This window comes from Nomia melanderi, chromosome 6 (genome assembly GCF_051020985.1).
Source record: "Nomia melanderi isolate GNS246 chromosome 6, iyNomMela1, whole genome shotgun sequence".
Lineage (NCBI taxonomy): Eukaryota > Metazoa > Arthropoda > Insecta > Hymenoptera > Halictidae > Nomia > Nomia melanderi.
This window is the reverse complement of record NC_135004.1, coordinates 16,209,694-16,225,206: the sequence shown is the minus strand read 5'-3', so window position 1 is coordinate 16,225,206 and position 15,513 is coordinate 16,209,694. Positions and strand designations below refer to the sequence as shown.

General features: G+C 41.6%; 1 protein-coding gene across 2 annotated transcripts in view; it reads left to right on the top strand.

Annotated features, from left to right (window-relative positions):
- The window catches only part of Ndf (Nucleosome-destabilizing factor), a 65,338-nt gene that overhangs the window by 24,437 nt on the left and 25,388 nt on the right, over positions 1–15,513 (top strand). The window lies entirely within an intron of this gene.

Below are 15,513 nucleotides of genomic sequence, written 5' to 3'. Positions count from 1 at the left end.
ACTATGCCTGGGAGAGATTCGTTCCAGAGCTAAGAAATCGAGAAATAATCTGCAAATTCAGATTGCGAAGAATCTTTTAGAGTTTGAGTGACTCGGTTGGAATCGTGTGGAAGAGTTACAATGGCGCGTAGAACTGCAGTCAATAATCAATTACCAATTCGAGTAGTACACGTCCGAGTCTCTGGAATCATTCATCGTATCGTTCTTCATGCGAGCTCGACTAAGACGAGACTATTATAGCTCCACTATGAATCATATCGAAGCAAGACGCATTATCTCCACTACGATTCAACTCTCTTTTAATTCCACCGCAGTTCTGCTGTAAACACCCTAACTGTGCAAAGAGGGGAAGCACCATGGGCCATGGGACGCAGGCCTGCTCTCCCCCAAGTTCCTGCCTGCTTGCCTGCCGGCTACAAATGCAGCCGAACCCACCAGGATATTTTCGATCCGGCTGCACACCGACCGTGTCCTGCTGTCCCTGCTTTTGTCACGCGTAGCTCTATCTACAGGGTGTCCGAGAATTTCTACCACGACCGTCACATCGCGCTCTTACATATTTCCTTCAATATACAAATTACGAAACAGTTCAAACTAAAATCTACTGTCACGCGTAGCTCTATCTATAGGGTGTCCAAGAATTTCTACCACGACCGTCACATCGCGCTCTTACATATTTCCTTCAATATACAAATTACGAAACAGTCCGAATGAAAATCGACTATCTCGAACGAGTGATGCAGAAACGTTAACTCCTTTGCAAGAACGATTACATCCTCCATCGAAACGTTCACACTGTGGTGTTGACATATTTTTGGAACACCCTGTACAGACACTCGTACAGACACCCATCGCTGGTTCTAGCCCCTGTTTCCCCTCTTCCGCGAGAAGCACACGAACACCCGCGCTCCGCTCTGTACACCTAATTATCCGGCCGCTGCTGCTGCTGGTTCTGGGCAGAACGTCTAGCTGCGAATTCTCCCGGCGTCCTGTTATCGTTTCCAGTTGCCGGTTTCGTTATCGCCTAGCCGCGTGGGTGTGGGAATGCGTATCGCGCGCCGCGATAACGCGAATTCGGAGCGGATACCGGCGTGGGCGCGATTCTGCAGGGGTTTTCATGTCGGTTCTTGGGAACGATGGATCGACGGTTGATCAAGTTCGTCGGGAATCGGAGTTTTTTAAGGGTAGTTCGATCGGTAGTATCCTGAACATATTCTGCTCCAATTAGTAGGGCCGAACGTCGTCCATCTAATTCGGCTCGCTCGAATCTGCAAACGCGCGATAAATATGCGAACGGTCTAATGAATAGGTAGCGCGATAAGTATGATAATTCGGTCGGGTAACCTGTTAAATATTCTCGATAGGTTCGCGACCAGCGAACGGCAGTCGTATATTTTGTCGAATCGTCTTTACAAAATACAGATGAACCCCGAGAAAGGAATATCGTACGGAATATCCTACCGGTTTCGGTGTACGATTTTAATTAGATACACGCGAGAGTCGATTCGATATTCCTCGGGCGAGATAGAAAATGAGCGTCACGATTATGTGACGCGGGTCGCGAAGCTGTTGATTTTCTTGTTGGCTGTTTGCGAGTCGAGACGCGACAGTGTAGGTAATTATAAAAGAACAGAGCCGGGAAGTGGAAAATAATAGATTCAGCATCGAATATAGTTCGTTCGTCTAATTCCGGAGCAGTTCTAAATTCGTACGAATTACTCGGGACTGGGATCTATAGTTCACTCTCGGGCGTCCTGTTCTTTCCTCGCGCATAGGGTCAGGGATTTCCTTGTAATAATTGTTATAATAGATCGGTATCGTCGTCACGAAACCGTGTAAATGTTCGCCATGTGTTCGCCGGCGACGCGTCACAGATGCCTCCCGCGGTTGTGTCGGTGCGCGTTTTAATAGTCGGACAACGCGATAAGTCGAAAGCAGAGTTTATCGTGTTGTAACATCTAATCGGGAAAGCAGATCAGCCCGAGCTTACGTACGAGTCCGAATCAAGGTTACATGTTTTATAAACATGCAATCCTCCTTATTGTCCGCGCGCCGTGTAAAAGAATCGAGAGCTAATTGTGTAGAATAAGTTTCTTTTATCCGGGAACAATTACGAGACATCGGTAAACGGATAAACAGTGGGAAAAACGTGTTGTTCATCGGGGGAACTCAATACTCGCAATTACGGAGTGAACTGTTGCTTCACCTTGAATTCGCAGACATGCCCGCGGGCAATTCTTTTCTGTTACTTTCGCACAACGGCGACCTGTGACCCGAGTACGACGCGAACGCTACGTTTATCGGGCTTTGTTCTTTCATCGACAAGAAATGTTTATCCGCGACGCCGATGATTAATCGCGTGGATAACGCAATTAGAATCGTACAAGTTCCACCACTTTCGTCGGGTATTATTGGAATGAAATTTCGCCAGCATCGCGGCGCGATCAATGGCCAACAATGTACCATTGTCTCCGATCGTTCTTCGACCACGGATCACTTTGCCAAGGCCTTACTGCGCAAGAAAATACCGGTTTCCGGTCGGACACCGAAGTCGCAGCTCTCGCGAGCTGTCAGCGAAAATCAGCATATTCAAGATCCATTTTAAGCGGCGGGTCCGCGCCTAACGATATCAATATAATAATTGATTCAGGTTATAAATAACCGGCTGCGTGTTTTCACCGTTTCAGTCTCTCGGTTTATATCGAGTCCGGCTGGCTAGCGGAGATTCTTCATTAAATTCGATCAATTGAAACAGTGATTCTTCGTTCGTAGTCTTGAATGGAAAACGTTCAGACCCTCAAGACACTCGTTTACTAATTACAATATCCCATTTCGGTCTCGTTTCCAAGAGGAGAGTGGAAACTGGAAATATTCGAAATGAAAATGATTGCGCAGTAATCACCTATGTATCGTTTTAAAGAAAGAAGTAGAAACTGGAAATATTCGAAATGAAAATGATTGCGCAATAATAGAAAAAGTTCAAATCCTCAAGAAACACGTTGACTAATTGCAATATCCCATTTCGATCTCGCAATAATCACCTATGTATCGTTTCCAAGAGAAAAGTAGAAACTGGAAATATTCGAAATGAAAATGCGCAATAATCATCTATGTATCAAATATGAAGTGTTCAGTAACTCGACAGTTCAATAATTCTACAATTCTAAGTGCTACCCACAGAACTTTCAACGGTTCCCGCAAAACGATCAACGAATCAACACCGAGAAGCCGAAGGAAACTCTGAGAATCGTTGAAATTCGTTGAGCTGCGTGTCGTGTGAACTCGCGAAGATTGAGTAACAAAGGGAGAATCGTCGAGCGCGGCGAGCAACTATGATCCCCTAGCTCTTCTCTCATTTATTAATTAGGCGGTTTTTATCTGGCATCTTTCCGCCCTGGTAAGCAGCCATGCTACTGGCTGGCTGGCTCGGCTAACTGGTCGGCTTGCCACGGGGCGGACCTTTCGAATCTCGTTTCGCAAAAGGAGAAAGAGCGGCGCACGCTCGTCTCGTAGTTTACTTTCGGCTCCGCGGAGGAGGCGCAGTCTCATTGGCCAGAAACTAATTAGCGCGACGCGCGAAGTCACGATAATGTACATCGGACGGGATCGTTCGCTCGTTCAAGGACAGATCGAGGTGATTTCGGGGAAACGCGAGTCCCCCGAGTCATCGGGCCCATTATGGGAATTAAACGTTCCTTTTCTTCGATTAAATATCCGCGTTTCCCGCGGTTTTACCGCGTACGTGACCGTGTCCGTCGCTTTTTCCTCGACGCGGAGCCGGGTGTACGTGCGCGTACTTGAACCGGTGTCCTCGGTACTTGATTCCGGAATTATCAGACCGGTCGAAACGACCATTTTCAGGTTCCTTGGTTTAATGTTAGTAGACCATCGATTTCCACGCGAATTTTATCGTTTCGTAAGGTTAATGGTGGTTTGAGAGATGATGGAAACGACCGTTCGGAAATTATGGTAGGATTATCTTTTGGAGAGTATGATTGAGATGGTGATCTTTGGTGGCAGAAATTATTTGGAGAGTATGATGGAAATTGTGATCTTTTTTGGTAGAAATTATCGTTTGGGAAGTATGATAGAGATGATTATTTTTGGTGATAGAAATTATTTAGAGAGTATGATGGAAATGGCGATTTTTTATGGTAGAAATTATCATTTGGGAAGTATGATAGAGATGATTATTTTTGGTGATAGAAATTATTTGGAGAGTATGATGGAGATGGTGTATTTTTATGGTAGAAATTATCGTTTGGGAAGTATGATGGAGATGATAATTTGAGAAGTATGATAGATACGAAAGTTTGAAAATTACGGGCATATGATAGCCCATACGTCATAGTCTTGTACAAATTCGCAGTTGAACCCCTTACATTTCGGCACGCAGCTCAATCAGTGCCCACCGAAAGGTCAGGGCGAAAGAAAAAGTTCAAAAAGTCACCACGAATGGCCACCGGTAGATTCCACGTCAACATTTACTTTCGCCTGAGCAGCTGATGCCCAACAGGATTTTTCGAAAATAAAAAAAAAGAGAAACAATCCTGAAAGCACATTCTTCATAGCGTTTGCTCGCTGTTTGTTCAACAAGCGGCTTGATTTATTGCGTAATATCAGTCGTCCGCTCTGATTTACAGTGAAACCGGAGCGTCCGCCATCTTTTCGGATTTGGTAATTCCGGTTTAGCGCGAGGTCGTTGCAAAACACGGCATTCCGATCGTCGCGGTTCCAAGAACGCGGTTCAACCCTTTGCACTCGAGGCTTCTTTTCACTCGTACTACCAGCTTCTCGAAACAATTTCGAAACAACAAATTGTCAAATTCCAAATAAACATAAACAAATAAGACCCGTAGAAATTATGTAAGGAACTTCTTCGCTTCAGGAACGAAAAGTGAAAGCAAAAACGGACATTCTGCCTTATTAAAATTACCATACTGTACTATTCACTATATTCAATTACACACTTCGTTCCTAAATAAACATTATCTTTTCCACTTTATTCTTTACGTAATTTACAACAAATTTCAAATGGCAACCTTACGAAACTCAACTGCAATCAACCCTTAAATGTTCTCATACTCGTCGCTTTCTAATGCTTTCATCTAATGCTTCCAAAGTTAACCAGTGAACTGTGTTTGACGAGTATACACGTCATCTTAAAACTTTTTCAACGATGGATTATTTATTTTTCGAGACAAACATGTTCATCCTCCTTTCTCTTCAGTTCTTCCTTAGGATATATTTTAAGTGCATTCGGTCTGCATTTAACGAGTATACACCTCATTATTTAATTTCATTGCGCGCAATGAGAGATTTTTCAAACTAAATTCCCCACTTAACTGGTTAACACAAAAAGACTTCATTTATAAATAAACCAAACAGAATCGTTTCCATCTCAACAAGTTTGTCTCGCGTATCGACGAATTACATAATATCCAGTATCGAACGTAATTCCAGTTTCGTCGCAACGAGACTCACGCCTCCTGAGAGTGCAAGGGTTAAAAAATAAGCAGCCGGTCGTATCGTAACGGGACGGAGCTAATAAAAACGGCGGGCTCGTTGATTACATCGGCAGAGTTGAATTCGAAACACCTGACTCGTAATCTTATTTGCCCCGTGCCTCGAATCAATACCATCGCGCGCGCCGCGAGGCTTTCGAGCGAGGCGAGACGACGCGCGCGTGTGCGTGCGTGCGTGCGTGCGTGTGCCGCTCGTTACGATTTGATTCGCGCTGTTCGATATTAACGGTCGCCTCGAGTTCGGTGGACGATGTACCGTTCGCCGGGAAATCGGACGGACATTTTCGAGCGGAATCGCTGTCCACCGACGATTTCACGCGCTGACCTTCGTGGAAACTCGAAAATTTCCGATGCATCGTGAATTCGACACGCGTGCCACGCGATTTTACGAGCCACGCTGTAATGAAACGCTCTCCGCGCGGCGATATCGCTCGCTCGCAAATATTTGTTCCGGTTTTCGCGAATTTGATCGTGGGACTTCATGTTTCGAGGAGAAAGTGACTCGAGAGCTCTGCTTTTCGGTGTGGTCGCTCGGAATAAGGAGTACGCTGAGTTTAACGAGCGAGGAATTCGGATTCAGCTTTGTTTTTAATGGAAAATTCACTGAATATTGTATGAGATATAGAACTAATTAAAATTGTTAGATGAGCTGTATCGAAATTTTTAATCCTTTGCCGACGAACGTCGACATTTTGGCGAGATTAGATGTTCATGTTTGCAACACTGAGTCTAACGAATGATTTAATTACTAGAACAGCTGGAGGTACGTAGTTTCTCTTTTCCAATGATCTAAGCAATCGATATATAATTTAGCTTCGTCTGACGATATTCTATATTTCAAAGAATCTTCGTCCGCAGAGGGTTCATATTGAAATGTGGGAGCTTCTAATATGGCGTAAGAGAATTGTAATAAATCGATTACAGTAGAAATATTACCTTTAAATGGTACAATTGTGATACTACAAATAAATATTGTAGCGCTACGTGGCTCGCAGCGTTGGAAATAGTATTGACCACTTACAGATGTTCAGGTATAGGCAATTAAGCCTACCTTAAGGTCTGTAAATCGGCGAAAATATTTTACACTTCTTATACGTGCGTAGCTGAATAGGCTACCCTACCATAAACGCTGTCAGCCATGTCCCGTTAAGGTTTGTCCGGCCGCACGGTCAGCGCGGCTCGGAAAAGAAATTTCGGATTAGAAATGCGCGATTTTTCCCCTGCCAAAAATCGAGGTGACGTCGGAGAAGGGAATTAGCTCCACCCTCGAAGTTTCTAAGGGGGTGGATTTCCGGAGACGAAAATACAGCGGAAAGACGCGAAGAAACTATTACCAGTTTTGCCTTCGAAATCTCATTTACGTTAACTCCTTGTCCTACAACAACGAGTGAGACTCGTGGTGAAGATTTTCAACATGATTCAACAAATATATATATTACTCAGTGCATTCGAATTCAAAGTAAACATTATTCCTCTGTAATCAATTATTATACTTAAAAGGAAATTTTCTCTTTTTCTAAGAAATTATTAATGACAAAGTAGTATCGATCAGAGTCGAGAAAGAAATCATAGGTCAAGGGGTTAATAAATACCTTGCAAGCACATTTGCCGCGAATATTCAATCACCCCTTACATCGCGACAATATAGTGTAGACGGTTCGCCCTTTTGCGTGTCGATACTTGGGGGCCTGAGATATAGACCAGGCCCATTGGCTAATTTATGACCAAGGGGACCAGGTTTCCTTCTTAGAAAAGCGTTGAGGAAAAGTCAGTTAGTCGCCGTTCCTCGTTAGAGCCACATCGCGCAATAAATATATTTAACCTGACTTAGTTTTTATTTTAGCAGCCCTACAATAGAAAACATTGTTAGAACAAGCAGAGGTTGCGATAGAATGAAATGTCGAGTCTGACGTAGGACTGCTAAGGGTTAAACCAGCCTATAAATGACCGCGTTAGGAGTGTTATTACTGTATTGCATATTCCAACGGGGATCCCCCGGGTATCGAGACTAGCGCCATTAGTTTCGCCTGAAATCTTACGGACACCGTTCTATTATCGCCCGACATCGATCTAGAGGATCGTCGGAGTAGCCGCCGCTTTCCGTTCGCCGGCGAACCGTGATGCCGCGCGGAGCCATTATTTCCGCGTGGACGAAAAAATGGCTCCTGAAGGCCCGTGCCAGCTACGCTTTCTTGTCCACCGAGCGGCGACAGTTTCGTCAGTAATGGACTCGGTCGTTAGCGCCTGAAACGGGAACCGAAAGTGATTCTATGGAGAGGAGCAATTTTCGCGATCTACAGTGATGCAATACGATCGATGCAATTACTTCGTTAATGATTCATTGGAAATAGAAACTCTATATATACTGATTTAACCCTTAGCACTCTTTAACCCTTTGCGGACGAGGATTCTCTGAAATATACAAAACCCTCAACAGATGAAGCTGAATTATATAACAGTTACTTGAAGAACAGAAAAATATGAAACTACGCGCCAATCTCTTGCGATTCCATTAATTAAATCATTTGTTTACGACTTTGACTTCCAAATATGAAAATTTCATCTCGTCGAAATGTCGACATTAGGTTTACGGGCATTTATTGTACACTTCATTCTATTATTCCTAAAAGAATCGATGCTCGTTTATTTGGATTGTGGAAGCTGGAGATTTGATAGTAGGTAATAAAAATCGGCGTAAACGTTTAGAAAATAATATTTCTAAAATCCAATATGCGTCAATGTGACGCGTTCCGTAAACCTAGTGTTAAACTGGGTTTAAAATCTTCATCGCGAGTTCGACGCGTTGTAGCGAGGCGAGGGGTTAAATTTCACGAAATTAGTATCTCGAATGGCAGATGCGTTGTTATCGAGGCGAACGGCAATGATTGTAAGGTCGCTGAACGGGACCGTCGAAACGAACGCTCGTGGCCGAGGCCAGCGCTGAAATGTCATTCGATTACTCGGTTATAGATTTATACCGCATGTATAGATCATACGTTGCGCACCTTTCGTCAACTTTTTGCACTAGGGTCACGCGAAGGTCGTAGTATTCTAGGTCGTAGGATTCGTCTTGACCTCAGGGCTTATACCGTTATAACGAAAACATAGTCTCAGCTGAAAAAAAACTTCAAACTAAATTATTACAAAAGTAAATACTCTGCAAATACTAAATTTTGTTCACTGCGGTATTTGACAAGAACTAAACACTTTGTCCTGTGACATTAGTTTTTATTAACACTAAAACTACCAGAGGGGTCAAATGACCCTGATGTCTTTTTGCAATTATTAGAAAGGTAACAAATGTTTCTCTGAGAAATTATTAAAAAAATTCATTTAGCACTACGCAAATTGAATTGTAAATCAATCGAAGTCTAAACAGATGCACCCTTGGAGTTTCGAAATTCTCAAAAGTCAATTGAGCTCGGTAGTTTAGTGTTAAGATACTCGAGTAAGTACCTTTGTATACATTTGACTAATTTAAGTGGAAAATTGGACAAGATAGTAAAATAGAGACAAGAATATATAAACTTTTCCAATATTCATTAGAAGAAATTGTTCTCCAGGGCAATTTTCTGATAAGATACCTAGAATGAAATCTACACAAGTGTCAATTAGCTCGACCAAAGGATTGATCGAAATTTCCATTCGATCACAGGTTGCATACCGATAACCGTCAATTAGAACATTAGACTCGATTCTAATTGTAAATTACCCGTAGTTTGCAAACGCCGATGATATTCATCGTCAGCGGTCTAGAGCCACGTTACGTTTCGCGGACTGAATACCAGCGTACAGCCGTTTTTCTAATAAAAAACGCCGCCGACCTTGGTATCGTATCAACAGCTTTTTACGCGGAAGAAAGTGTCGCCGGGTATTCCCGTCCCACGTTGGTTGCCCCGCGTTCTTCCGCGAAGAACGATACTCCTCCGATAATAGTAACCTTAAGTCAACCGCGGCCGGCGGCGGGAGCGCGAGAAGGGGTTGAAACGAGGGTGAGGTCGGCCGTTCCGTTGGAATCGCCTTTACCCGTCCCCTAACATCCTCCCCTGAACTTCGTACGGGAATCGATGGCCGTACACAAGCCCGGCGGGACGTCAATTATAAATGCCTTTTCCCTTTCCGTCGGCGCGCGAACGAGGTTGTGTGTTTCGAGCAACGGCTAATGTCGTTTCGCGCGAAAAATTACGTTGTCGCCTGACCGATATCGGCCGGCGGCATCGGGACGCTTAACACCTTAACGCACAGTTTTTTTGAAAAATCAATTTTGATGTACTGCGCTTTTGTTCCATGGAAAAAGGGATATTTTTTTTCTGGAATAAATAAATGTTATAGCTTACAATCCTATGTGAATGATAAATATCAATGAAACGATTTCTTTTCTTTGCTTTCGCATTGTTATTTTCAATTTGGCCTGTTTAGCGAATTAACTCGAGCGCATAGGTTAAGGGGTTAACCCGGAACTCGAAAGTTTTTGATTAGAAATATTTGAACGTTTTCTGATGAGACGAAGACGATATTTTGTGAAACTAACTCGAAGAGGAATCACGCGTACGTTGAGGAACAAAGCTATTTTATTTATAATATGGGAATTTGGAAGGATTTCGAATTTTAGAAATTTAGAAAGAATTTCTATAGAGTAGAAAGCCTTTTAAATCTATTTTATTCTTCAACGTCTCGTCAAGGTCTCCATTCAAGTTTTTCTAAAGTCTTTCTACTCTGTAGAAAATCTTTCTAAATTTCTAAAATTCGAAATCCTAAATATTTAAATACATGTACGACAGAAAGGGATTGTTCTATGTAGAAAATGAAATTGATCTCCATATTTCCTGTGGGACAATTTATAAATAATTTGTTAATACTAAATTGTTTCTTGTGATTAAATTGTGATTTCTAATTTTAGGAATATGCTGGTGTTTCTGTAATAATGTACTTTGACTATTGATGTTTAGATATTTGATACGATTAGTGTTGTTTCTTTAGTCGCAGTTGTAGAATTTTACTTGGAATGACAGGAAAATGGTTTCAAATGAATCGATCACAAATTGACAATTGAAGTTTCCAATGTCCAGGGTAGATCTATGAAACAATACAACAAAGGAACTAATTTCCCGTAACATTATCTCGTTAAATTAGAATTTCACTTAATCAAGCGCATCACTCGGAAATATCCACTGTTCGCCGCAAATACCATTCTCATTTGCCGCGGAAACTTCGTTAAAGCCAATCAAACCGCCCGGTGTCCGCAAATAAAAGAAACGCAAGAGCCGAGATTCCATTAGGCTAATCGGAGCGGGGCGAGGGGATGCACGCGTGTGCACCTGTGGGAATCCGGTGATCTGTATTATCCACGTGTGTCCGGGCGATCGGCTGACCTTGGCTCTCGCAGCGCGTTCGATTTCGAACAGCGTCCGTGATCTACGGACGCGAGTTCCTCGCGCGTCGCGCGAGCTGGAAAGATAAACCGAAATAGAAGCGAGAGAATTTGGTTATCTGCCGGCCGACCCTTTATTTACGAGGCACGGCCGTGCGCATCGATGGCGACGCTCGAGTTAATCGTGTGAACGTTAATCGCCCGAATTAACCCCTTCCCCGGCGTATTTTCTCCCGAGTACAGCCGTCTGCGTTGTATTACGAACGACACCGTGTCGCGAATCGTTCCATTGTTGTCGCTAATTCGACAGACGAAAACATTGCGTCCAGTGAGCACGTATTTTATTTCGATAATTGAGCATTATCAGTTTCGTTTCATTTTTATCGCATTCCGTACGGTCGGAAAATAGGGGAGAGCGTGCTCGCGGTTTCGAGCCACAGTGAAAAGTAACGAAGATGAAAGAGGCGTGAATAGGCGAGATTCAGAGCGTATTAGCGGCGTTGTTATTTAATTTAATCTTGTTTAGTAGTGGTGCGTAATTGGGAGGAATATCGGAACGATTGTGTTGGTATGATGTGGTTAGATGCGTGGAAATGATTGACTATTCTTCTGAAACTGTTCGTTTTAATGGTATCTGATAATCTTTTAATGATATTTAATGATGTCTACATCGATGTGCATCGGATAATGCACTGCTATGAAATATGCATTGTCTCGTTCCACTGCTGCATATATTGAAATACTATATGAGACTTAAAAATACATTTTCTATAATTTTGGCACTAGAGCATTCACGTTGCACGGTCGCCAAGTGGAGTGCAACGTCTGGAGCATAGTTTCTCGATCAGTTCTGGATTTGTTTCCTTATCTAACGTCGCGTATAGTCGCGCCGTATACGACAGCATAGTTGCACTTTGATTGATATTACCACGATAAGAACCAATTACGGAACAGTCAAGCGTTACCAGCGGCTGGGTCAAAACGACCCGGCATTTACGGGCCGTGTGGGTTAAATGTCGTGTGCCTTCGATTCGAACGACGCTAAGGAGCTACGCTCGCAACGGAAACGCTCGGATGAAGAATTATTCTCGCTATCGTTCTCTTCATTATGCAATTCCAATAGATATCGCATTATCAGACCGTTATAAAACGCGAGCGGCGTGATGTATGCAACGTATCGTAAAAGTTAATGCGTAAAACGCGGATTCCGGGAATAGGGTGATTAAACAAAGAGCGACGTTTTAATCGCTCGTATTCCTACAATGAATATTTCGCTTCGGGAAAACGAATATTTTATTGTCTCAACACCAACAGAGTCAAGTGAATTATACATATAATATTCTATCCTTTCGAGACCTACCAATCTATCCCAATTTCTCTCAGAATTTTGTTTTCTATTGCAAATAATTAACCTAAGTTCACTCTGGATGATACTTTTATTATATTTTAATATCTTATATCTTATATAATATCTCATATTTATATAATATAAATATCTTATATATATATATTATATATATATTTTATTCTATTACAAAGTATTCTTCCAAATACTAAAAATCACGTATAATACAAAAATTGTCATACGTTTGGTTGAATTTTAGAAATTAATTCGAACTTTGCTATTGATATACTAATTAGAAATAAAAAGGAATTCTTTAGAGTGATGAGGTTTTGAAAAGAAGATTAAAGTGCAGTTCGTAAGGCGGAGAAATGCGTAATGAGAATTCCGTTCGACCTGTTACGTTGTTAGTACAGTGGTATAGCAAATGCTTCGGATTCATTCCATTGTGTTCAAACGGTATTTCTCGCTGATAACAACGATGGAATAACGGATACACTGGGACTTGTCGCGCGGCAACTAATCAAGCAACCGGCCAAGCCGTTTCTTTCGGTTTCCAGCAACGCAATTCATTTTCTTTCGACGAGTGCAACGACACGCCTCGCCGACCGCCACGCGATTATTGCACCGCGCGTCGCCGATGGTCTTTCGGTAGAGCACGCCGCAGTCAAACGGTTAATAAATCTCTCAATAGTAACGGCAATTACGATCGTAAACCGGCAAGTCACTCTTAGCTGCGTAATCCAATTATTCTTCTGTAGGATATTTTAAAGAAAATCATTCCTTTTCACGATAGAGCACCGTTCATTTCATTTTAACAAATTGGATTTCACTATTTACAGTTTCCATTGTTTATCATTCTTTTCATCTGAGATATTCATTTTCTACGATAATATATTTAACGATCGTTAAATTAAGTATCATTGAAACCTATGAGATGCAAAATGGCGAAACAGAAACTTTGTGGAAATTTCTTACAGAATATTTTCGTAGGAAGATTATTTTATTGAAAACAGACGCTAATATAAATTTCTTGCGTTCGAGAAATTAATCGCACGTGAAGTTTCTCTTGGCTGAAGCTGCCAGCTCAGACTCTTTTCGGTTTGATGTTCAGCGCTGCATATTGTTGCCTGAGAGGCACACTTCGAGCACAACGCCAAACTTTGGCAGTGCCCGTGAAGAGTACTCCGAGCGCAAAGAGTTAATAAATACGACGAATGCATAAACATGCTCATAACTATGCAAGTGATCTAAGTCGAGATGTGGAAAAAGAATGAATTCCAGTTCCAGTAGTTCTAGTGTTAAATTGAATCATAAGTCAATTGAAATTTCAATAGCTATAATCTTCCAGTCTCTATAGGAAAATTTGAAAACTTCAATTTGCCTGCTCGGTAGTTCCAGTGTTAAATTGAATCATAAGTCAATTGAAATTTCAATAGCTTTATTCTTCCAGTTCCTATAGGAAAATTCCAGTTCCAGTAGTTCTAGTGTTAAATTGAATCATAAGTCAATTGAAATTTCAGTAGCTATAATCTTCCAGTCTCTATAGGAAAATTGGAAACCTTCAGTTTGCCTGCTCGGTAGATCTAACATTAAATTGAATCATAATTGAAATTTCAGTAGCTATAATCTTCCAGTCCCTATAGAAAAATTCGAAAACTTAAATTTCACTGCTCGGTAGTTCTAATATTAAATTGAATCATAATTGAAATTTCAGTAGCTATAGTCTTCCAGTCCCTATAGAAAAATTCGAAAACTTAAATTTCACTGCTCGGTAGTTCCAATATTAAATTGAATCATAATTGAAATTTCAGTAGCTATAGTCTCCCAGTCCCCACAGGAAAATTCGAAAACTTCAATTTGACTCGGTAATTCCAGTATTAAATGAACCAGCCTTTTTCACGGAAGTCGATTTAGCAGCGGACTCGTTAACGCGTTTCCGCTAGACACACCGTGAAAAACGTCGAGCAATAATGCGTCCCGACGGTGTGTGGGTACTCGAACGGTTGGCCGAATCGACGATAACAAATACGTGGTAGTACCGTTCTATGATATTCTCCAGTCGCGCGTACAGATACGCTTGATAAGCTCTCGAGTTCGCGAACGTTCTTCGCCTCGCCCCTCCCCGGCGTGTTCCAACGTCGAATTTCACCTCGCCTCGTCTCGTCTCGTAAACTGGATTTAATAACGTTGCAAAACATCGAGCCGCGTTATCGCCCGTCGTTCTTCTTTTTTTATCGAACACCCGGAGCGGAGCTAGTTTGGCAAATGGCCGATTGAATTACGGGGCCCGCGGTCGAACCTGATTTAAGGGGAAACTAGCAATAGCCGTCGAAAAGAACGGTTATTTTCGGACCATTTTCATTAGTGAATTAACCTTCGGCGCTCGGCAGTTCTTTCGTTGGATTTGTTCACCGTTTTATAATGAAATATTAACCCTGTATGGACCGAATTTTTGTTCGTGATTATAACGCAATCTGTGCAGTAGAAAATTAATAAATATCTCGCGAACAAATGATTTAATTTATTGAACAGTAAGAGACCAGAGCGCAGTTTCCTTTTCTTTTATTAATTAAGCAATTTATATGTAATTTAGCTTCATATGTTGAAGGTTTCGCGTGTTTCGCACGTTTTGTGTCAAGTTTTGTTAGAAAACGTTGATGCTACAATGACGGAAAGATTTAGCAGGTTTTTTAATGGCAGCGTTCCTGTTAAGATAAGGAAATTAATTATTGCAGATAAGTAAATTGAAAGATAATTATCGGAGGAAATGATCGACACTCGATCTCGGCTCGTTAATTGCAAAAGGAATGATTGATTCTCTATTTTTAACGATGCTCGATAACACTCGTTCGATGTATACTAGAGATTTTTCAAATTCAGTTCCACAACTGGTTAGAGATTACTTAACACTACCAAATATTTAACACGATTAATATGTAATCCCCAACGAAGATGTAGCAATAGATTATTTTCGGTTTCTTCAGACATTACAGTATTCAAGTCAAACTATCTTCATTTCAAATATTCAGTTCCCTTTAAGATAATAATTCCGAAACAAAACTGGTACGATAGTTCTAGTAACCCTTTGAACCCTATAGGCTCCAATATTGCACCAGTTGTAATATTAAACTACCCTAAAATTATTAGATTTTCCACACATCCAAATTTTCCACTAAGAAGGAAAATAAAAGACCAAAGGAATGTTATAGCATTTTTCATTTTCGCTAGGAATACTATAAAAATTTAAGAGTGCTAAGGGTTAAATCAGTATT